Raw genomic sequence first — 24,033 nt, forward strand, 5'->3', positions numbered from 1 at the left:
CATACTACATGTTTCTATTACTTTTGAATTTTGCAACTATACTTCCTTCATTTTTGTTAGGTTTGGTTTCGATTTAGAGCTTTTAGGCTGTAAAAGAAGCCTCAATGTCACTAGAATATCCTTGAGCCTTCATAAGTAAAATATTTGCAGGATTTTATTTTTTTAATATGTATACATACACAGCTATATATATTTATGAACATATACACATATATATGCACACACATGTATATATATATATATATATATATACACACTTGTATATATATACTGCATGGAAACAGCAAAATACATGAAAAATAATCACATTAACATGCAACCATACATGATAGAATTTCTTCATGGGTTTCATTTATTCAGATCCTGAGGAATCAATTTCATAAGGTGTTTTAATGTACTAATTTATTTTTTACTATGCTTCTGCCATTTATTCTCATATGAATGCGAGGACTCCAATAAAATTTCTTATTATCTTTTTATTTTAGAAGCTCTAGCCCGATCTAATCAAACTAGAAATTGCTTTGACTACATCTGAAACACAAGGGCTGTGAGAAAATCTCACCCACACTGAGGTCTCTACAGCTCATCTGTACAGTCAAGGTTTGAGGAAGTGGAAGGAAATTGAGGTTGTTAAGCAGAGATTCCTCAAGAATATTTTAGACTGTGGGCATTCATATTATTTTAGTACCACATGCAGATATCCACATTTTATCAGAGGAACCTCTTTTCTTCTTCCACCACATACAAAGAAGGCCCTGGGGCAGGTGATTTGTCTAACATGTAAAACATCCTTTGGGGATGTGATTTTGTCTCTGAAGGTTCCTCTTCCCACAAATTGTAGAGGGATAATAAATGACTCCAATGGTTTATAATTGATCTGATTATTTCCAACTTGTTCTGGTAGTAATGGTTATCACCAGGTCAGTCCATTTCTAGAAAATGCAATAGGAAGAGTGGCTGGTTAACAGATTGCTGTCTTCACCATATTTTTGTTTGACATTTTTATTGTAAAACATTCTTTTCCTTCACTTGAAGAAGCAGCAACCTTATTATTCCCTCTCTCAAATTGTTTCTTTTTAAAAGATTACTATCAAAACTACTAAAGATTGTAACACTGCTGACAACAAAGGTACCAGTGATCAGTCAAACACCTTCAAATGGTGACATCACTGTAACTGTATTTTGTTTGTGTACCTGTTTCCAAAGGCCAGGTTATTCCCCTCCTTTTATTCAAGGACATTTTATGGAGCCAATCAATTTTAGTTAAGCATCAGATTTTCCACTTCTGTTTCCACCTCCAAGATTAACTGGCATAATTAAAGTGTGGTTGCTAAGCAAAATGCTGATTACCTTTTTGATGGGTAGAAAGCTCCATCTGGATGTTTTGTAACTTTTATTCATTTTACACAACTGATTTATTTACCTTTAAATAGTACAGAAACATTTTATGTTTATACAGTGTAAAACAATAGAAAATTCCTGCAAATACCCAGATTTTTTTAGTCCTTAGATCTAGGAGGAAGGGAAAGGGAAATGAACCAGGATAAAACCAGCAAGTACATATCACTGAAATATTATGATAAGAACTTCAAAATTTGCTTAGGGAATAAAGTAAAATCAAACTCAATGGTGGATTTTTAAAAAGTATCAAACATTGATCTATATCTAGAAACAATGTCATAAATTTGAGTTTGTAAAAAGCAGATCCACAGAGTCATGAAAGAAAACAATGTAAAAAATTATAAAAATATAATTCTTGCATAAGAAAATCTATTTTTATCTATATTTAATGTTTGGAATTTTGCTGTTGAATTAAATTAAGTAATTTGCTATTGAATTAAATTCAGGTGATATACAACATCATATACAGGGAGTCTATGGTTGGTTATTTAGTGAATATCTATCAATACATGGACAGTGAGAAATTCTTCTGAGTTATATCTAAAAACATCATAAAAATTAAATGTTTTCATATCACTGAAAGAAATGTAAGAATTTAAATCATATTCCAAACAGCAGAAGCACTAAAAATATACTGAAAATTACATTTGAATTTTCACTCTGATGTTATGGAAGAAGATAGGAAATTTCCAAGACGGTAGGAGTTCCTTATTTTGGATTCCTTTTTCTATATTAAGAAGAATTGTTTTAAAGCCCTTGTGAAGCATCTCATGCCAGACACAAAGGAAGTTTCTCCTTGCTTTGGTAAACTCTTGATCTGAGTTTTGACAAAGCAAACACATTTTGGCAGGTGGAGTAAGTGGCAGCAGATTTTCCCTTCTCTTTGGTGCTACACCACCAATCCCATCAACAATTAGAATAAGAGTATATTTATTTGCACTGCTCTGCTGCTCTTGGGGTCACACTGCTCCAGCAGCTGGAGCAGCAGAACAGAAAGTGCCAGAAAGTCTTGCAGCTTGGAATTCTGCTCCTCCTGCTGATAATTTCATCGCCAGCCTATTCAAGATGAAAGCTCAAGTCTGAGTGCCAACCCCTTGACACACAAACCCCAGTAACCATTCAGCAAGAGCATCCTTCTTCTCCTGAGCTATCCATTGCTGTGCCACAAAGTCCTGCAGGAAAATCCCTCTGGAATTTAGCACGTTATATCCCTTACATTTACAATATGTGATATAAGAGTTTATATGCTAATAACTCATCCTCCCAATTTTAAATAAAGAAATAAATGAATTTCTTCATAAGACAAATGTGAAATCCCACCCATAAGATGGTGCAGCCCCTTGGGTCAGTGGGGGAACAGCAGACCAGGTGTCACAGCTCTGAGGGAGATCCCTTGGGGTCAGGGTGGGCAGCAGGCTGTACCTGAGCTAACCCTGCACCCTCAGGACAACAAAGACAGGCTCTTCTCAGGCTCTGAAAACATGCAGTGGGTGCAGGCTGCAAAAATGAACATTCTGGTTAGATTAAATGAAAATGTATTCTCTGTGTTGCTGCAAAAATGTGTGCACTGAGGGGTAAGCCTGTCTCTGTCCTCACGGGTTTTAAGAACTTGACTGGATAATGCCCTCATAAACCTGCCCTAGCTTAGATGTCAATCCTGACTGAAAAGAAAGTTGGAATAAATATTGGAGTCTGAGACACAGAGTGTGTGCCCTTGTTTCTGATGCTTAGCTCTGAGATGCAGAAAAACACTGAATTTCATACAATATGAAATTTATGAGCATGTTTTCACGGTGATACATGAAAACAACTGTTAAAGTTAGAAAAACTAAAAGTGTGAGTGTGTAGATTAGAGAGTTTTCTTAAGTCACTGGGTGAAAAAGTTAATTTAGAGTTTAAAATAGTTTAGAAAGCAGAAAGCAAGATGGAAGATTTAGAATGTTGTTTCTTTTCCTTCTTCTTTCTTCTTCATCTTCTTCTAGAAGTTTTTGGGTAATAGTAAGTGATTGGATAGAAAATACAGCAGTGCAGCACACAGGTGTTGGGTCATTGGGTCATTAAGAAAAATAATATATGTGTCTATTGTTAATTGGATAAGAATGAGTATAAAAAGAGCTGCATAGTTCAGAGCCTTTTTGTGCTTTAAAAGCCAAAGTGAGCCACAAGGCCATTTTGTACCATCAGAAAGAAATGAGCCAGATTGCAGTGAATTAAATTTATGCAGATAGGCTGGAGAGACCTGCCAAGTTTTGTGATAACATCCTAATAAACATGAGAAACAAGATCCTAACAAGCTTTGGAGTTTTTGTTTATCCTGACCCAGAGGACTGTGACAAGCAGGACTCCCCGTGAGAGAGTATCCCAAAGGAGCTGGGCCCAAAGGGGACTGAGAAATCCAGGAGTAAAGAAAAGTACAGAAAAAGTGCAGCAGAATCAAAAGAGAGAAAAAGGGAACTAAAAAGGAAATTTTAAAAACAGTTCCAATAAACACCTGGAGATTTTCCTCCTGATATTTCCCTTCATCACCTTGCCCAGTCACCTCTGGCTGGCTCACAGGTCATTTCTGCAGACGTGCTCAGGTTGGGTTCCCTCACATTCTCTAAGCTTCTCCCTGCCTGCCAAGGCTACCAAAATTTTTCCAAGTTCAAACTTTGCTGCTTCCTTATGCAACAGCCTCACTGACTTCCTTGGATTTGCTCCCAGTCCATAATTGCTTGTGGATGACAGTTTATAATCTGACTGAAAGGATTACAACCCCAAGGAAAGGCAACGTAGCTGCCTAATGAAAAGGTATTCTACTGAGCACTGGGGAAATCTTTGAAGAGGGATTCCCTCATCCAGAGCTGTGCTCACCTCTGTGCCTTAAAGCTCAGATTATTCAGGTATCATCAAGCCTCATATATCTGGTTATTATTGGGTATTAATACAAAACAACTGAGAACACAAATAAACGGGGGAAAATTCTATTTTCTCAGCTATATTTTTCTTGTTCATATTGTCATTTTTTCTAATATAAAATTGCTTTGTGTCCTTGGCCAATGTTTCCATACTGTCTGGAAAGTTACTTATGTGGAAAACTAATTAACAGCACATTGTATTGCACTGCAGGCTTCCTGTGTTGTGTAAATTAAGATGATGGTGAAGTTCTCACTCCCATCATTGTTCTTACAGTTCTGTTACTAAACCTGCTGCCACCGTCCAAACAAAACATGAAACTTTTTCCCTTATGTTTCATAGGCCAAAAAAGGGCAGTGGTTTATTACACATGTAATTAGAACTTAATTTTCCCAACAAAAATCTGATGTTTGTTTAACAGGACACACAATCCAGGAAAGGTATCTATCTTTCCAAATATAAAAATATGGTAATGTGAAGTAGTATATTTACAAAGAGCTTTCTCAAAGCAAATAACAGGGATTGGATACTAAATTGTCCTTGAATATAAATGGAAATTGGTGCTTGATAGTCCTCCAGTTCTTTAAAACTCCTCTGAGTGATACGAACAAACTTGAAGAGACATCTTGTCTGGTGCTTTAGGAGAACATGAAGCTGGATCCCAAGCTGGCATAAATCAACACAGCTCTGACAGGTCTCTGTTGATTTATACCAACTGAGAAATTGTGTCTCTGCACAGATATCTATCACTGAGCTGTTGAATGATTAATATTCACATCCTTATTTATCTTTCCACCTTTGTCTTGGGTTTGTTTTTCTTCACATCCACCAGCTGATTCCTGAAAAGGTATTTTGTACCAATTTATTTCCACCACATGCAGTGTTTAAAACTGTAGTGAATGTTTCCTGAGACTGTTAGAACTGAAAAAGTTTAGAGAGCAAACCAAAAACATTTTCTTTTCTAAGCTGGTTTGTTGGGTTTTTTCCCAATTTGTGCACACAATACTTATTCATTTCAGAGCAGGGGAAAATGTTGCCTGCCAACAGAGAAGGAAAACATTTATTGCTAATAGACCTTAAAGTGTCCACATCACTATATTTCTCTGATTTATATTAAAGGAACCATATTTGCACTCATTACAGAGAAAATTGTCCACTCTGCATGAAAAGAGATGGTGTAATTATTATCATATTGGCACAGAACTGCAAAAAAGGAGACAGGATAGGACTGGAGGACATAATAGCATGTTTTAAATACTGCCCTTCTTCCCAGAACTAATTTAAATTTTTTTTTGTAGACTGTCTTTGAACCAAAAGATGTGGCTGTTTCCTCCCTTGCTGTGAATTTGACTGCAGTTTGTCCTTAACCATGTGTGGGTCTCTTACAGGAACCCCTCAAAACTGCAGTGAGGCCCCAAAGGAGCAAACTCTACCCCATTATTATCAAAAGAATCCAAGGAGTGCTTCCATTAGAAATTATGAACTCTTCCTCAATACTAAAGAAATGCAAACCAAATCAGAAAATGAAAATAGAAATGGTGGCATTCAGAGTTATTGTTTCTAAAGAGAAAAGAGGAGGAAAGCAGTGATGAAATGGTGCCAAACCCAAAGGTCCACCCAGACCCATGGGGGAGTTGATACTTTACAATTAAGACCCTAAACCAGCTACAGTTCAATTAAGTTCCCTTCAATAAAACATCTGTCATTGTGAAACTTGCATAGGCATCCTGCTTCAAAGAAATATGCTTACTTAAATAAAAATTAGATCAATATAAGTATTTATGTATTTCTTCCCAGCTGATGTGCAAGGTATCGATGATTTTCTTCCTTAATTTTCTTCAGTCTGTTTCCTGTGAGTGATTTATAAAGAAAAGTCTCAGGGAAGCAATAATAATTCCTTAGGGTATAAATACCACATCTGTACAGCAACCTGACTGATAGCACAGTGGTAGAAATTTAATGTTTATTTATGTACATGGGAGATTCAATTTAATGTTGGCTCAACTTTCTTATCACTATTTGTATTTGCTTGCACACTGAAATATAGGTAATTTCAGAATATGCATAAACTCTTCCAAATGAGCTAAAGCAGAAATCTTATAACTTTCATTGCCTGCACATTTTCTGGAATTATTATACTATTTTTAAATCCTACCATTCCAATTTTTATTTTTTTTTTTAATTTAATTGATTGCAATACATATAAATGAAAAGCTTGCATAAGGTGAAACTCATCCCTGTGCCTCTGTAGCTATTTAAATTATTTAAATGTCTTTTCAAAATTTGTGTTCAGGCATTATTCCAGTCCCTTCCTTGGGGGTTTTCAGGACACCTCAAAGCTGTTTATAACCACTATGATTTTATTTTTCCCCCTGCACAACAGGTGAGGAGCAGAACCAGGAATATCAGTTCATACAGAAGAGACATGGGTCTGGTTTTCCATCCCTGGAAGTGTCCAAGGCCAGGTTGGAGACACCTGGTCCAGTGGAAGGTGTCCTGTCCCCCAGGGGAAGGTGGAGCTGGATGATCTTCAAGATCCCTCCCAACCTAAACCATTCTACACTCTTGTAAGTTAATATTCTGTCTCTTAAACTGCAGATAAACCCCTGGTGTGTTCTTATATAAAATTTGCTGTTTGGTTTGCTGGAAGAGATCTACAGAACACTCCTAAACTACTAAAAGAAGGCTGAGCAGAGAGAGGCTGAATTTGGCTGAATGCTATGCAATCCTACCAGAGATGAGCAGCATTTACAGCTACTGCTCCTGACAGAATAGGTAAGAATAGGGAAATAGAAAAAGAAAAAAAGAAGGAAGCCTCCCCCACCTCCCCCATATAATTTGAATCCTCCCAATGATGCTGAAAAATGAGAAATTATTTTGAAAATTTTCAGCATTATCACACGTTCCAGTGGCTGACTGGATATGTACCTCTGTGGTTCTGCCCTGTTCTCTTTCTGCAGCTGTGAAAGATAAACCAGAAAAGTTTTCTTCTAACCTTCACTGCTCTTTAAGCTAACCTAGGAGACTGAAGGTTCTGTAGCCCAAACACAAAAATCTGATTTTTTAATTTTTTTTAAAGTTTTTTTTTAATCAGGATCTTCTCATTTACCTCAAATGACATTTTTGTTGCCTATAGTATTCTCCTGCATTTCCTAAATTCTTTTCTGTTAGAAACTTTCAAATCCTGCTGGTGTCTACATTAACCCAATCCATAAGCCCTGGCACTAATCACAGTAAATGAAACAGATCTTCTACCTTTAATGCCTGCCTAGAAGGAGTTACAAATAAATGTGTTTTCTTTGACTTTCAGCACTTCCTGATTGGCCATAGTGTGTTTGGAGTTAAAATCTTTTAATTTATATGTTAATAACAGAGGAAATTGTCCATCTACAATGCTGACTTTCTCAAACAGGACTTTTGATGTCTCCCTTTAGTTCTCACCTATAATATAAATAGGCAGGTTAAAATATAAAAAAAAAAAAAAATAAAAAAGAAGGGTTGAAATTCCTTATTCATAACTTTTTCTTAAATTTGAGGGTCTGTATAGATCCTACTCAAATATTTACAAAAACATCTTTAAAAACCACTGATTAAATGCCCAAATACTGGCATTGTAAACTAGCTCCAGTTTTGGTTTTGGTCATGCTTAACTTTGTTTGGTTTTACCTTATTCCACAAGCCCAACTTTGGAAGACAGAGTTGTCCAGTGGTGCAGTTTAGCAACAATTTTTTGTTGCTAGATCAATGGAAAGACCAGGGGTAATGATGTAGAAATAACAAATTAAGAAACAAGCCCTAGTGCTGGCCATGTCACTTTTTAAAAGTTATTTTAAAAATAAACCATTAAATAAAATTTTATAGACCCAACACCTGATTCAGAAACAACTCCTGACTTAAATATAACCATTGAAAAATCAACTATGATGATTTCTGAGGTTGTTGTGATGTTTTCCTTCTTTTCACTCAAAACCAAGTTGCATTTACATAAAAAGGCAATATAATTTCCTGAGTTATAAACAATTGTGAGATTGATTTAGACAGAATCAAGGACCAGTTGAGGATGGATGGGACCACTGGAGATCATCCAGCCCAATTAAAATTCAGCCCTGATCCAGGCAGGGTTTTTGGGAGCAGGCTGCTGAGGACCTTATCCTGGTTATTTTTGGAGCTGGGAGCACCACATCAGGTGTGGGCTGTCAGTATGAGAACCTCCCAACACATGAGATTTTTTAAAAGTTGAGGTGAGTGCTTTCAAGGACAGCATTTCTTATAAGTATTTGGAAATTTCAATGATTACAACTTATCTGTCAGGCTTACAGATTGACAGTTTTAGATCCAGTAATGCATTAACCACAAGCTTTCATCAGTTGATTTGGCTTCTCTGCCACTTCTGCACAGCAAAGTAACATTGCTACTGGCCTAAAAACTCAGCATTACTTGGTCACATATTTTTGAGTCCATTATCAGGCAAGAGAGAACATTGAAAAATTGCCAAAATACAGTTTTCAAGGGGGGAAAAAATGCATTCCCATTGAGGTAAAAAAGTTCCAAGGGAAAGGATTGTACTAGAAAAAAATGAAAATTCAGAGCTGGGGTTTCAGCTCTAAATTTGGGGGCTCTTTGTAGATTTCAAAGCAGTTTAGGTAACTGCTAAATATGACTCTCCCTATGTTACAATTGTGGAAAGACCAAGCCAAACCCCAGGTAATTCCAGCTGGGCTCTCAGGTACAATTTTCAGCTGCTGAGCAAAACCAGCTGGATTTGCAGAAAGGCAGAGGAACCTGAGGAAGGCTCATTCTTGGGAGCACAGCTCCAGGCCAGGTCACAGAATCATTTAGGCTGGAAGAGATCTCCAGGGAGACCAAGCCCAGCCCTTGACACATCTCCACCTTCTCAGCAAACATCCTGCAGATCTCCTCAGCCCAAATTTTGCTGCATCACTGTTCACAGCCTGGGGCTGTCCTGGGCCTGTCCTGAGGGATGAGTGAGGGATGTGGCAGATGTGTCAGGGATGAGGAAGGAAAGGGTAAGTGGTGCTTTCAGGAAGGGCTACAGCTGCCACCACATCGCTCGCTCAGTCTCACAGTGCTGTCTCTTTTTCCTGGGGGCAAAACACACAGGAAATCCCTGTTCTTGTCTTGCTCCCACCTGCCTCCTGCAGCACTCAGCTGTCTCTTCTGCCTCCCTCAGCAGCTAATAACCCTCTCAGCAAGTCAATGAAAAACACACAAGTCACCTGCCAGTCAGTCCTGCCTGTCACCAAGTGGTCCACTCTGCTACCCACAGATAAATCTACTGTGACCACACTTGTCACTGTCCTGAGGTCAAAGCTGATGTAAACCAAAGGGAACTGGTTTATGCCTCCCAAAAACAACATCCATTCCATCTATTTAAAACCAAAGGACACAAACAATTACAAATACTCAAAGATTTCACTGTCCTACCTTGTAAGAAGCCCCAAAGCTTATCTGTGTTGATAACAGACTTTGCTCTCTCTCCTGGCTGATTTGCTTGTTTGACCCACTTTTTCAACACTTTCCCTAAAGGTAACACAAAATATTTCTGAGTTGTTCATGAAACTTTTGATCATATTTAATGACCAGGACCTCTTTTTGGAGGCTGTGTGAGACTGTTGGAGAAATCCCCGTGGCTTTTCATCGTCCAAGGGATTATTTGCATACTGGGTCAAGCTGCAAATCTCACCAGCTCCATCTCTCTCAGTCAAACACACAGAACTTGAACAAAAAGATAGAATTGGTTTCGTATGTGTGTGCTCTTATTCTTTCCGTCATCAAAAATTGTCAATTCTGCAAATACATGGGATTATGGATATCTGATAAACTGTGATGTATCTAAAACATGCTGAAGGGGTTGGCAGACATGACAGGGGGCTTCTGGAAGCTGTACCCACTGTCCTCTTCATGTTTGCACTTTTGCAAAATAAAGCTCCAATGTTTCTATCTCAAGAACCTTGTAAATTACCCAGTTGTCCTTTTTATCTGACAGGTCACACTGTTGACTCCCATTCAACAAACACAAACACATTCCCACCAACACAAACCCAGAGATCTCCTGTGGAGCTGCTCTCCAGCCTCCTGTCCCCCAGTTCCAATGTCACACCAGGATCTCCCCAGCCCAGGTACAGAATCCAGCCCTCTGCAGGTACCTGGGTTCCTCCCAAACTGTTAAAGGAGTCTATAAGTGAAGAGTTCAAACTTCAATGGTGTAGAATGATAGAAAAAAAACAAGTTTGGATTGGAAAGGACCTTTAAACATCACCTAGTTCAACCCCCTGCAATGTGCAGGGACATCTTTAACTAAATCAGGTTGCTCAGAGATCTGTCCTGACTTTGAATGTTTCCAGAGATGAGAATCCATCATCTTTCTGGGCAACCTGTGCCAGCCTTCATCCACACCTATTATATCCAGAGTGAATTAAAATTCTTTTAATGTTAAACCACTATCCCTTCTCCTATTTATCTTTTCCACACGTAAGCTGAAGCAGTCTTTGTGTACCAAATTGCTTTCAAAGCCCGGTGACGCAAATGTTCATTAATATGTAGTAAATATTGATAGTATCCTGTTACATTTTTTTAATGTTTATTTATTATGATTTTATCCTGTCAGCTAAATGCCACATTGTCAAGATTTAGCTATGAAGTGGGGACTGATAAGGTAATGATGGCAAAGCAAAGCAGAAAGCAAGCAAACAGCTTTTTTTTTTTAGCAATTCTTTATTTTTATTTGAGTTTGTGAGATGTTATTTGAAGTGTGGATTCAACACCGGTGATATACAAGTTTTGTACACAAGAGGGAGTTTTCTAAGCTCTTGGCCAATGCAGACCAAGTCAATGCTTTTAATGGAGTTTAGGAGTATCTCAGCTGACCCCAAAGAACAAGGAGTTTTAGGCCCTGAGGGAATTTTCTAGATTCCAGCATTACCTGTTTGAATAGAGTGACAGAATCTCACCTGTAGAAAAAAAATCCTTTTTCTTTTCTGGAATAAATCCTCGTATTTCTGCACTCAGGAAATATTAGAAATCCTCTCCTGGGGAGGATTGGGAGGTCAAGAACCTGGGAGGGGATAATGGAGAAAGGGCTCAAACAAATGATCCTCTCAGAAGTTCTGATATTCTCAGGTGGGAGCATCAGAACATGTTTCTCTGTTGTCAGCAATTGTCACTGGCAATTTCTGTGGCTAATTAGTGAAATCACTTTAAGCAATGGATGGGTCTTTAAAATAGGAACCAGAAGCCAGTGGAGATATGTAGAGCAGAAAACCTCTCAACAATTCTGAGGCTAATGCAGAAGACAAACATCACCTGAAAATGGTTCATCCTGGCTTAAATAAGTTCTAAAATTCCTTTTCTATACCTCCTCATACTGTACACAGGGAAAATTTGACTGAGGCAGATTTACAATCCTATATTTTTGATTTTTGAGGTGGTTGAGACATGGATCTCAACCACTCTGGTCAAGTGACCAGGGATAAACCAGAGCTTTAGGGTTTAAAACACAAGGGAAAAATTCTAATTAATCATTATGGGACTTAAAAAAGGTCACATATTTTTAATTTAAAGTATTTTAATTGTCAGTCACTCTTCAATGAACTTGAAATTTCTTCTTTGTTGTAACTTTATCTCACTCCAGCTTCTTTTCTTTATCTGCTCCTCATTGTTGTGCTGAAAGGTATGAAACCAAAAAGATTTGACTTAGCATGAAGCCCCATGCCATTAAAACCTGAATGAAGATAAGAGTGGGAAAAAAAAACAAAAAAAACCAAAAAACAAAAACAAAAACAGAATCCAAAGTGCCATGAAAAAAATACCAGAAACTTGCACCAGAGTGTTCCACATTACCTTTATCAACTCAGGAAATGTAAATGAAAAATAAGCCAATGAAGGCTGAGAAAAGCCCATGTTTAGAACAGAGCCTAATAGTGCACTGCTGTCATTCATACAAGTTAAATATAACTTTAAGAGGAATCATTACCTGAACAGAGCTATTTCTTGGAGGGAACTTATGAATGAGTTTTGCCTGAAACAGCGACAGGAGGTTTTACTTTCAAAAAGTAAAGCATAGTAACGAATGCTGGAAGTCAGAGCTTTCACTAGGACTTGGCTGCAGGTGAAAAATGGAATGTAGCTTTTGCATTTTATAGGGAATCAGCTCCTCCTCCATCCCATTGACTTTCAGGTTTAACAGCAGAGGACAATTGATAGCAAAAAGGCATTAACTTCATTTGCATTGTGAGTTAATAACAGATGAAGTTCTTGCCAGCCAGCTCTTACAATGCACTGAGTGAAGCATAGAATTGATTTAGTACACCCAGTAAAATTAAGTGGACATTTTGCAATGCCTGAATTAATTGCAGGATGTATTTTTGTTTATTACTTCCGAGGGAAACTTCAGTGGTTCTCATTAAATGCATGGATGGATGGATGGGTGGGGGAATGATTGATGATACGGGATCAAATATAGCCAATTATTTTTCCATTTCTTCTGGGCATATTGCTCTATTAAGAACCAGAATATAGCAATAACAATCAAACTTAGCAGAGCCATCCTTATTTGCTCTTTAAGGCTGAAATTCAGCCCTGTGAATATGCACAGCAAACACCCTTTTACATTTCTCCTTCTCCTCTACATGAAACACTTGTATTCATTAACAAGATGCTGACATTTACAATAAGGACAGACTTCCAAAAGTGCTTGCTTTAAGAACTGCAAAATAAGTAATCACATTTTCCAAGGGGTTTGCTCATTTTGGTCATTCACAGCAAACCACCCTGCTCTGAAACTCAGCCCAGGCCTAAGAGGAGCTTCCTGAAGTCAACAATAGCAGGAAGTAGAAGAAGAATTTCATTATCCTGTTTCAAACCTTTCCTTAAATTTGTGAAGTGAAAAGGAAGAGAGAAAAACAGTGGGTGAATGTATCTGTTCAATAACCGGAAAAGGGCTCAGTCTGTGTTTTTTTGTCCTGGTGGGGTTCAGCAGTGACAAAGGGATGCAATTCACAAATGCATTCCAGCACTGACTCAGGGCTACTCCCTTGTGCTCACCACTGGGCACTGAACTGTCTGGAAAGTTGTTTTGCCATCTAAACAAACAGAAGAATACTTCAAAGTGGAGGAAATTGGTGTCTTGAGTCTGTACCCTCATCCTGGTTAATGTCTGTGGCCTCACAGCTTTTTCTTTCCCACTCTGTCTAGACCCAACCATTACTGAAAACCTAAAATGTTATTTTCAAACACCAAAGCCCATTTTTGGCCCTGTCTTGGTATTATGGTGGAATCAAGATCCAATTAATCCTCTCCAGCCCAATTAACAGCACCCAGAAATCTGTGACTGATCACACTTGGCTCTCTGGATCCTCATTCAGCCAGACCAGAAGAATTCAGTTCAAAATTTGGTAACTGGTAACTGCTACAGCTGCCATTTGAAACCTCAGCTTACTTTTGTGAGGATTTTTTTTTATTATTATCAATTAACCTTACACCTATTTCTGGTTTCTAGTTTGCTTTAGCTTTGTGTTCACCTCCTCAACAAAGGCAAGCCTCCCTCTGAGTTCAGACATTCTTCTCCTGAAAAAAATTTTCCTTTCTCCCAGCAGGTTCCCAGTTCCACCTTATAATCACATGCTATCATGCCTCTCCAAGGATACAGCAGGACATACGTTCCCAGGAAATGCCTTCATTCTGCCTGAATTTCTCACATTTATGAACTTAAAAAAAATCCACCAGATATTCTGTATTTCTCTCTCAGAACTGATAATCTTGTTTTACATAATTTTAAGATTTTTAACTTATTTCTTTCAATATTCTCCAAGTTAAATCCAATTGGTCATGTGCTTTGCCTGCATTCACCTTAAATATAGGCATGGCAGAGCCTATAAATATGGTTGCTTTGACTCCACCACCTCTAAATTATCTATAAGGTGCTTTGACCACATTTTAAATAGAGAATTCCAGGGCACAGCACATACGTGCAGCATCAGACCCAGCCATAGTCTTGTTTTAGTACCTCATTGTAAATAAAAAATAAACATGCTTCATCATATCAGGGTAAAAATGAAGTAACAGAAGGTTTAGTAACATGAGAAACATCTGATTTTCTCAGAAGCTAGACCTAGTAAGCTGCAACCTCTATGCACTGAGCTGTTTAATCAATTCTGCATTGACTTCACTAGTCAAAACATTTATTTTGAATGTCATTTATGTTTAAATTGATTCATTTTATTTGATCCCTTTCTGAACTGATCCCGAGTCTTTAAAGATATGGGTTGTTTATAAATATTTATTTAATAGCTGGGATGATTAACTTGTAGGGTTTTTCATCTGTTGTATTAGGAGGTTTTATGTTTTCTCTTGCTGTTCATTGATGACTTCTAAGTCTATTGTCACTGATTTTTGCTGTCCAAAAGCAAATGGAAATATTTTGGTTGGAAGTTTAGACATTCTCATGGGAATCCTTTGGAAGAACAGCGATCTTAAAGAAATGTTTAATCAAATGGTGCTGGAAAACCTGTGAAGCATTGAGGAGGGGTGAACACAAATCAAAGCTCCCTGAGCAGTTCAGTGATCACCATGCTCAGACTAACGAGCATGGAACAGCCCCAGCACCAGGTTTGTACCCATTGCCAAGCAAGGGGTGTTTCCCAGCACGAAAATCAGAGTTTGGATGGAAACACAGAGATAAAAATGCACTGCAGCTCCTTCCCTGCCCCAGGGCAGGTGAGGAGGAGGAGCACAACCCTGTGATCCCGTCTGCTAAATCCATCACTACCACTGCTGAGTGATGACAAAAGCCAAGTTTTAACTGCATCTGCCTGGGACAGCTGACTTTGGGGTCTGGTGCCAGGAATTAATTGGAACCAAACCAAACGATCATCCAGCTTGTGTCTTGATCTAAGTACAGCCACACAAAAGTGTATTTGTGTTCCAGCAACTCCCATGTGCAACGTGAGCAGGTGATCAGGCTGAAATCTGTCAGCACAAAACCAGAATGTGTTTGACACTTGATGGTAGTTTAGCCATAACAGAAATCCTAGAAGCTGTCATGTTTTCTTGTGATAAGTATCCAGACAAAATGCACCCAATTTCCTTTTCAAATATAACCAAAACCTTATTTTAATTAAAAGGTAATAAAATTTCTTTGACATTAAAAAAGACAGCCAGTCTTCTGAGAAATATGAAAACTACAAGGGGAAAAAATTGCAACCTGTATGTGAGAGAGTTGCAGTTGTGATGTTGAGTTTAGAGTAAAACAGCTTTAAAATAAGATTCTTGAGACACACACATCCTCCATCTCTGGCACTGTCTTTTGAACTAACTCTGCTCTATGGAATTTCCAGCCTGAATGTCACAGTTCTGTGAGCCCAGATGTGTTCTTCAGTTCCCAGTTAACTGATATTTTCTTCACAGCAGAAGGGAGTGATCTGATCCCTACTTTAGAGCTTCCATTCTTTACTCCTGCTCCACTGGAGCTGCAGAGCTCCTGCTCTTTGTGCTGTCAGTGAAGGCAGGTAGCTGTAGAGAATCTGATTTGGGCTGAGTCATGCTCTGGTTCTGCCTGGATTTCTCTATTGTCCATATGAGTCTAGTTTAGGTTTCTGGCTCTCCAAATTTAGGTAAATAGGATAAATTTTGGGGTTTCTTTTCCAGAAGTGAAACAGACTGGAACAACCATGGCGACCCAAAACTTCTGCACTTCTTTTGTAAAGACAGAAAAAACCCCACCCAAAAACATTCATTACAACCAGAGAGAAAGGAGCCTCTTTTCAACTCTCTTCTAACTCTCACAAAAACATCAACAGAGTGTGAAAAGGTTGAAGTAGATATTGACTTGATCTACCAAGGTTTGTTTGCTAAAACCTCCTCCTGCAATCAATGTCTGTGCTCTCTGGAGGTGCAGTGTCAATTCTGACCTTCAATCATGGACCAAACTGTCTTGATTTTTATCAGGAAACAAAGAAGAAAATGGATTCCTTATTTATCTGGTAGAAATTTTCTCTTTGATATGAGAATATATTAGGCTCACACAGGGTTTGTTAGCTGGAGTACTTCAATATTTTTTATTTGGGAAATAACAGAAGAGAAGGCAAAATTGCATTATTACATGGCAGTAATTATTACATGGCTGTCATTTAGATGTGACAGGCTTCAGCCTGTGCCAGTTTTTTTCCCTTTCTCAAGCCAGATTTTGCTAGTGTCTGCAGCCTATTTAATATATTAGTGATGAAGCAAATATTTCTGCTGAAGCAATCATCCAACCATAGGAGCATCTGCATGAAAAATTCATGTGCCTACACAAGTGCATGACAATCTCTAATAGGAATCCATATCCCATAATGCTGGAATCAGGTGCATTGCTAACAAGCTGCAGGTGGAGACATGAAGAAATTAATTGCAAGGCCCTTGATAATTGTTCAGACTTCATCTTAAATACACTGGTGGATCTGTCACTTTTTGGTAATTTACTTTTTGTTGGATTTGCTGCTCACAGTAAAGAGCATCATCTCTTATCTCCCTCCATGGCTTGTGATGGACACAAAAACTGTCCATGAAGAGAAGGAAAATGGAACACTTAAAAGGAAAATGCAGATTGAGGTTAGGAGATAAAATTTGACAGAAGGAAAAAAAGACATACATCGAGTTGTGATAGGGAGGGAAGAAGCAGAAATATAATTTTGGGGGGTTGGAAATCTGCCAGCAGTGATATGGTGGGACACATGTCTCACTAGAGATGTTACCCAGTGCAAAGACTCAGTGCCACTGAGTTTAAGAAGGGGAGAAAGTAAACAAGGATTCGAGCTTCACCACACTGCAAAGCTGAGTAGATTTTCTGACAACCTAAATGCAAATCCCAGCTCTGAAACTTTGTTGTTTGTTTTTTTTTTCCCCTCATACCACAACAAAACATTGCTGTTTTACCTCCTGTGGGACAGATAAGAGGTGTATTGCCAGATCCAACCAGTGAAACAGCTGCAGATCTTACATACTCTCCTTCTTGGTCCCAACCTGACTGCCGGATGCTTGATTGCTTCTCTGCAGGGAAGTCTGATGATCCCGTTTGCTTGGAGCAAATGAAAGCCTGGAGTGGCACAGAGCACACCTTCCCTGCAGAGCACACTGCTGAGAAAGGCTCCCTGCTGCTTTAAACCAGGCAGGGTCTGCCCCTGCTCCACACTCAGCCTGACACAGCACGGCCTGAGACAGCAAATCCTCCTCTGAGCAGAGTGTTCAAGCACAGCAGTCAGGGGCAGCCCCTCCCTAAGGGCCCCTCTCACCTCCAGCTGATTTAAATTTGTGTGCCCCCTTTCCTGGAGCATCCCAGAGCCTCCACTGCTGGGCTCAGGTGCAGCTGCTTTGGGATGCACAAAGGATAAACTTCCTGCACATGCCACAGTCTCAGGGATGCTGTTTCCTCCCTTTGCTTGGGATTAGCCAGGATTTGTCTCCTACCAGATCTGAGACTCATCTCAGCAAGTTTGTGTGCCCAGCATCTCATTTTGGTCCTTGCCTGGGTTCCTTTAACAGAGGACAATTCAGGACATGATTCATCTCACCTATCCTGGACATTATTTGGGCTTTTTGTGATTAATCAATCTCTGCTGGTGCTCATCTCAGTTAACTGCTGCTTAATGGCTGGCATCATCTAAACACTCAGCCAGGAGACACCGAAATTTAGCTGGGCTATTCCACGTGTATGTGACAAAATATTCCTGTTCAGTTCCATGGAACAGGCTCGAGACAATGGAGCGTTCAATTTCAAACAAGAGCAGCAGCTCGGGGGCTTTTTTGAGCTGTCACTCTGCTGAGGAGCTCCTCTCATCACCTTCTCCTCCCAACAAGCTTTGACTGTATTGCACAGTTCCAAAGAAACCCAAACAAAACCCTTTAACATAATTTAACTGGACAAAGGTAGACAGATGGAACCCTAAGTATAATTAGCTTCCTGCCCCCTTGATATGAGGAAAGAGGGAGTCCCCTTGTCCAGTCCAAATGATGTTTGCAAACCACTGCCCTGAGCTATTTAAATGCACTAAATATGCATTTAAATATTTATATATAAATATAAATTATTTAAAATAATTTATATTTATTTATTTATATAAATATAAATTTCTATTTATAATTATATTTACATAAATATATTTATATTCAGAAAACAATGCTGAATTACCATTGAGTTAATTCAATTAGCTCATTGAAAATGACAGCATGATTTCCTTGTTGTCTGATGAACCTTTATAACCATCATTTTCTCTATCCTGCCCTCAAATGCAGTCTCCCATTTGGTACAAAGCCCTGAGGAAATGCAGAGCTGCTGAGCTACAGCCCCTTGCACCAGCCAGCAGCAAAACCTGGGAAGTTTTGCTCTCAAACAAACTGGAAATGCCCATGGAAGTCTTCCTAGATGCTACTTTCTACAACTACCTGGAATGTTTCTATCTATTTGAGTTACAGAAAACAGATTTCACACCCAGTCTCTGATTTTTTGGTGTTTTTTTTTCCTAGGACAATAAAATATGTTTCACCTCAAAAGGTGCCACTGCAAAAACTGTTGCAGGTTCCTCTAAGTCAATATTCCATAAAGCTTTTTGTAAAATGGGTTATGAACACTGACAGAGAAGAAAGGGGGCAACTGCTTTCTTCACTATTTATATATTAAATGTTTCTGTCTGATGATCATGTGAAGTCTTTGAGGATTACAGCAATAAAACACTTTTAATGTTCCATATATACTTTGCTACAGTTATTATTGAATTCAGCTTATGAACTGATATTACCTGCTTAACATAGAATTCTGAGAGAATGCATACAGAGAAAAATATGCTTTTGCAAGCAAGATATTAGATAAATATTGTATCTTTGTCTTTGTAGTCTGGTTTCCATAGCAACTTGAAGTTGCACCATCATTTGACCAGCTCTTGACTGGAAAGCAAAACATTATTTTGGTCCAGAAAAGAAAAATTAAAAAGAGTTATTACCATCTTCAGTAAAATATCATGGTATCCTTGGTAACACCACCATCAAAACCAGAGAGCATGCACTTATGCTGAAAAATCAGCATGGATCCTGAAGTTTTGAAATTTGTAAAAGGGGAGAGAAAGGGGGGGAAGAACTAGGAAAAAGTCCTTTTATAAAAAAATGGGGAGAAGATACAGTGTCAAGCCACATCAAGGGAAATACAGGTTGGATATTAGGAAAAAGTTTTTCATGGAAAAAGTGATAAAGCACCCAGGGGGGTGGTGGAGTCACCATCCCTGGATGTGTTTAAGACTGGATGTGGCACTCAGTGCCATGATCTAGCTGGGGTGTTAGGGCTGGGTTGGACTCTGTGATCTTGGAGGTCTCTTCCAACCCCGTGATTCTGTGAATTCTGTGAATTCTGTGAATTCTGTGAATTCTGTAAACTAATTCTGGACTGAGGTACCAGGGCTGCCTGGCAGAGGGACAGCAGCATCTGTGTCCTGAGGAGCTGTAAGAGACACCAGGAGATGAGAGAGGGAGGGATGGTGCAGAAATCAGAGTGCCCTGTACAAGGCACAGCTTCCATTTCTAATTTTCAGCTGGAATAATTGTTCCTTTTTTGAACTGAAAGCTTTTGGGTCAGGTTTATTGAAAATGAAGCTGCATATTTACATGTCTCAGTTTCCTGTGTACTGAGGGAATGGAGTTCTTTCATATGTAAATCTGATATCAAGAAAGATGTTAAACCAAATGAATACAGAGTTAAAATATATTGGAAAATATTCTTTTCTCCACTTAGTACTTATCCATTTTTCATCAAGTCTTCACAGTCAGATTAATAGATTAATTTGATACAAAGGACTGTGTCAGAAAAACCTTTTCCTTGGGAAGCTCTCTGCTGAGAGAGGTCCCAAAATATTCCTTCAGAGTGGGACTATTTGTTAATGTGCAAACTTTATTTTGCACATATAATTAAGACAGATAATTTTGCAGTGAAAAGGACACTTCAAATTCAGAAAGCAGTTTCCACAGCAATTGGGTAATTGTGTAGAACATTTTGTAAGCATGTTTCTGGTTTTCCAGCCTACGTTACTTGAAGCACACCAGTCCCACAACTCTTAGGAATATTTAAAATCAAACAAACTGGACAGAAAATGCCTAATCTCTATCTTCCAAACATGTGAGGCAATGAACTTGATTTTATGGCATCACAAATTATCACTGGACATGACCATAACTTCATTTATACTTCACAGTCCTCTGCCAATGAAGGAAAATTCCTGGCAAATCAGTATTGCACTTGCTCATTCTCTCTTTTTGTCCATCTCATTTTCTCCTAAATGCTGACAAGGCCCAATTCATGAAACAGATAATGTTGAAGCTTTGCTAAATGCATGACACTTTTAATGGTTATTTACAACGTTTTACTTCTGAATTCAGATGAGCAGTTCTGGAGCTAATCTCTGATATTCTGCATTCATCATGAGCTGATGTTTCCTAGGTATTTATTCAGGATGTGATTTACATTCATACTGATTTTTCCATAAATGTTGAACTTCTGTCACTGACACTGGAATACTTTCTCTGAACCTGAAAATAGACAAGTCGTGCTTAAAAACAGCAACTGGGAATTAAAAGTCAACAGCAACCAGTAAAAATTATAACTTCCCCCATTTCCAGAGAAGAATATCTGCAAGTGTATGAAATTTGGCTTGATTGTGCTATTACCCTCAGCACCGAGGAAGGGGTTCTTGTGTACTTACAGAGAAAGTGTCAGGTATTCAGACCTTAATTTTCCTCTAAGGCAAGCCAGTTGTGTCTGAATTTATTTCCTCCTTTCCCTTCCCCATCTCCTCCCCACCCTGCTATGCAAACCTAGTGCATTATTCCCTTGATACGAAGGAATTAACCCTGGACATGGAAGAGGGCGAGAACGTGCTGTGTAAAAAAACCAGCCAATACCTACTGTGTTTCTCTCACAAATCTTTCTTTCTTTCTTTAGATGTGACAAAATAAAAAGCCATACTCATTTAGCCAAAACACCTTTCTTTGCTCTCCTTCCCTCAGCTTCTGACAAACACTGAAACTCTGCTGAATGCACCTAAAAGCGACCCTGTAAAATATTAGCTCTTACCCTGGCCATTTCTTATCAGAGAAGAAATGTTTCTTAATCAAATGGATATCAAACTTAATGGCACTGCTTGCAGTCACCACGCAGGTCTTGTAGCCTGTGTTTAAGTAATAAAGGGCAGCAGAGAGTACACACAGCCAAAAATCCTCTGTGCGTGCTGAGTAAACAGAGCTGATAACGATCGTGGTCTTGAGCATTCCTGGGAGATAACACGTCACTCAGACTCTAATAAATGGCTTAAAGTAATACTTTTTGTCAGTTTATAGGACCTGGAGTCATTAAGAATAAATTACTTTTTTAATTAAAGATTTTTTTTTATTACCTAATGAATGAATTTAAAATGTAAACTGCTGATTGAGAAAGGAAAATGGATGTCAGCCAAGACTGTGAATTCCAGGATATAAGAAAAAAAATTTATGAGAGCCAGCCACACACTGCACTGACCTTCTCCAATTTGAACAGGTAGTTAGCATGCTTAAAGAGAATGGTACATTAACATAATCTGAATTATCATTATTAAAATGCTGCTTCAGGTGTAATTAGTATTTTATTATCATTACTGTTATGACTTAATTTCTGTCCTAGACAGATTTCATCTAGTGCTACTTCTCTCCTGTCTCCATGAACTGTGAATTCAGTGGCAACTAACAATGAAAGCTGTCACTGTTGTCTCACAAATTAATAGATCTTTGAGTCAGATGGAGCCCTCCCAGGAATTTATTCCCCAATCCAATTTTCCTGCCCTGCTCTGTGATTGTGTAGCCCTGAACAAACATGTACTGACTGCTACTCTAAGGTTCCCTTTCTCCAGTGGTCACAAATATCTCAGGACAATCTTCCTCAAGTGCTCATATCTTTGGAAACAGAAATTTAGAGGTGAAAGTGCTCTGCTGGTGATCAGCCACACGAGGCTCCACCTTCCTGCATCCCACAGTCATCTGCAGGAAGGAATATTGCCCTGATAATCAATAAACCTGTTCTTACAGCTTGGCTTTGTTTACCCTTTGATTGTCATCAGGCAATTGTTACACACCCCCCTCCCTGCTGGTGTATTTTGATCACACAACCTTGCCCCAGCTTCTCACCCTGGGAGACTCTCAAGGTCAGAGATTCTCACACCAAATTGTGTGAGAGGCTCATCCTCACACTCCTCGTGTGCTGTACCACAGCCAGCCAGGCAGTGTTTAATATCATGAGCTTCTACCTTCCTGTTTTGAGTGATAATTAAAACCATCACTTTCCTGGGGATTTGTTTTCGTGCCAAGCCTTCCCAGGGCTCTGCTGGCACCCAGCAGTCTCGTCACCACCTCACCTGGTGCTGCTCCTGGCTCAGCCACTGAGATGATGCTCAGGAGCCACCACTGGGCATTCATCAGCATCACTTATCTTGGTAGAACCATTTTCTAGGCTTTTCTTTGTCTTACCTGAAGAATCCAACACATCCCTTCTAGAAAATCATCCTATTCTCACATAAAAAATCACCATACTCGAAGGTGAACCATTACCCTGGTGAATTATCTCCTCCTTTTAACTTTTGTCCATATTTTTAATATGTACCTGTTCATCTTTTACTTCCAGTTGCTTGATGTAATGATTGGTTTATTCTGTTTTATGTGCTGGTGTTTTTGCTAGATAAAAACATCACTTTGCCTGATGGAGCCAGTGATAAGCTGTGAATTGATCACCTCTTTATCTTCTCTTATACAAATGATATTTATATTATATTTCATGAACTAGAAGGAAAAGAAAGAAAAAGTAAAGAGTGTGTGCATATATATATATATATATATATATATATATATACACACTTTCAATTTCTGCTGATTTTTTTCAAAATTCTCTTTTCCATTTCATTTCCAGGTTGTTTTTTTTTTTATTATTATTCTTTAAATTATTTAAGCAGTAAGATTTACTGAGACTAGTACAACAAAAGCTGAATGACACTTCTTCTTGTTCCTAGCATGTCTTTATTCGCTTATCATTTGCTGAGGCATTTCAAGCAAGATGTAACTTGATTGTCCTCCCTGAACTCCAGAGGATGTGTTCATCCTACTGAGGTTATAGGTTGTGATGTGCAATCATTAAGAATTCATGAAGGTTTCTAATAATAATTTTTAGGTTGGTGTCACCAGGATCTTTCTGAAACTTTACCTTTCTAAATTTTTCCAAGCTCCTTCTCTGCCTCAGGTTTTTCTTCTCAAAATTTTTGAGCAAACAGAATTATTGCTTTTTTCTTAAGCAAGAAGAAATGAAAGAAGGAAATATCACCTGTTGAAAAATAAAGTGCCTGGATCTTGTTTGAAGAACCCTGTGTGCTTAACATTTGGGGATTAAAAACCAGTTTGTCAGAGAGAAAATGTAAAAGCTTCCTTCTTCCAGAATAGCCTGAATGATATTTGAGGTACTAGAACTTACAAAACTCCAAAGTAAAACTTTTCCACTGCCTATTCTTTCTCCCTTCTTTTGGTACATATCTGGCTATCAGCACTTTTAAATCAATCTGAAATTTCTTTTTTTTTTGCTTTTTAAAAATCTTATTAAATTGCACCAAGAAGCACCATATTTGAGTTGCTGAATGTTAAAAGTGAGCTATCATGCTGAGCAGCTGACTGCTTTAAAAAGTCAGGATT

General features: G+C 38.5%; 2 long non-coding RNA genes across 2 annotated transcripts; both read right to left on the reverse strand.

Moving 5' to 3' along the window:
* Window positions 1-16,342: 16,342 nt before the first annotated feature.
* Window positions 16,343-17,570, reverse strand: LOC147652878 (uncharacterized). The gene is made up of 2 exons (XR_015287022.1): window positions 17,230-17,570; window positions 16,343-16,881 (listed from the first exon to the last, which is right to left on the reverse strand). It is a non-coding gene; the product is annotated as an uncharacterized LOC147652878 (long non-coding RNA).
* A 3,084-nt stretch (window positions 17,571-20,654) lies between these two features.
* On the reverse strand, window positions 20,655-23,136 carry LOC147652879 (uncharacterized). The gene is made up of 2 exons (XR_015287245.1): window positions 22,961-23,136; window positions 20,655-20,862 (listed from the first exon to the last, which is right to left on the reverse strand). It is a non-coding gene; the product is annotated as an uncharacterized LOC147652879 (long non-coding RNA).
* Between the last annotated feature and the right edge of the window lie 897 nt (window positions 23,137-24,033).

The sequence above is a fragment of the Cyanistes caeruleus genome, chromosome 5 (assembly GCF_971803275.1).
Source record: "Cyanistes caeruleus chromosome 5, bCyaCae1.hap1.1, whole genome shotgun sequence".
NCBI classification, from domain to species: Eukaryota; Metazoa; Chordata; class Aves; order Passeriformes; family Paridae; genus Cyanistes; species Cyanistes caeruleus.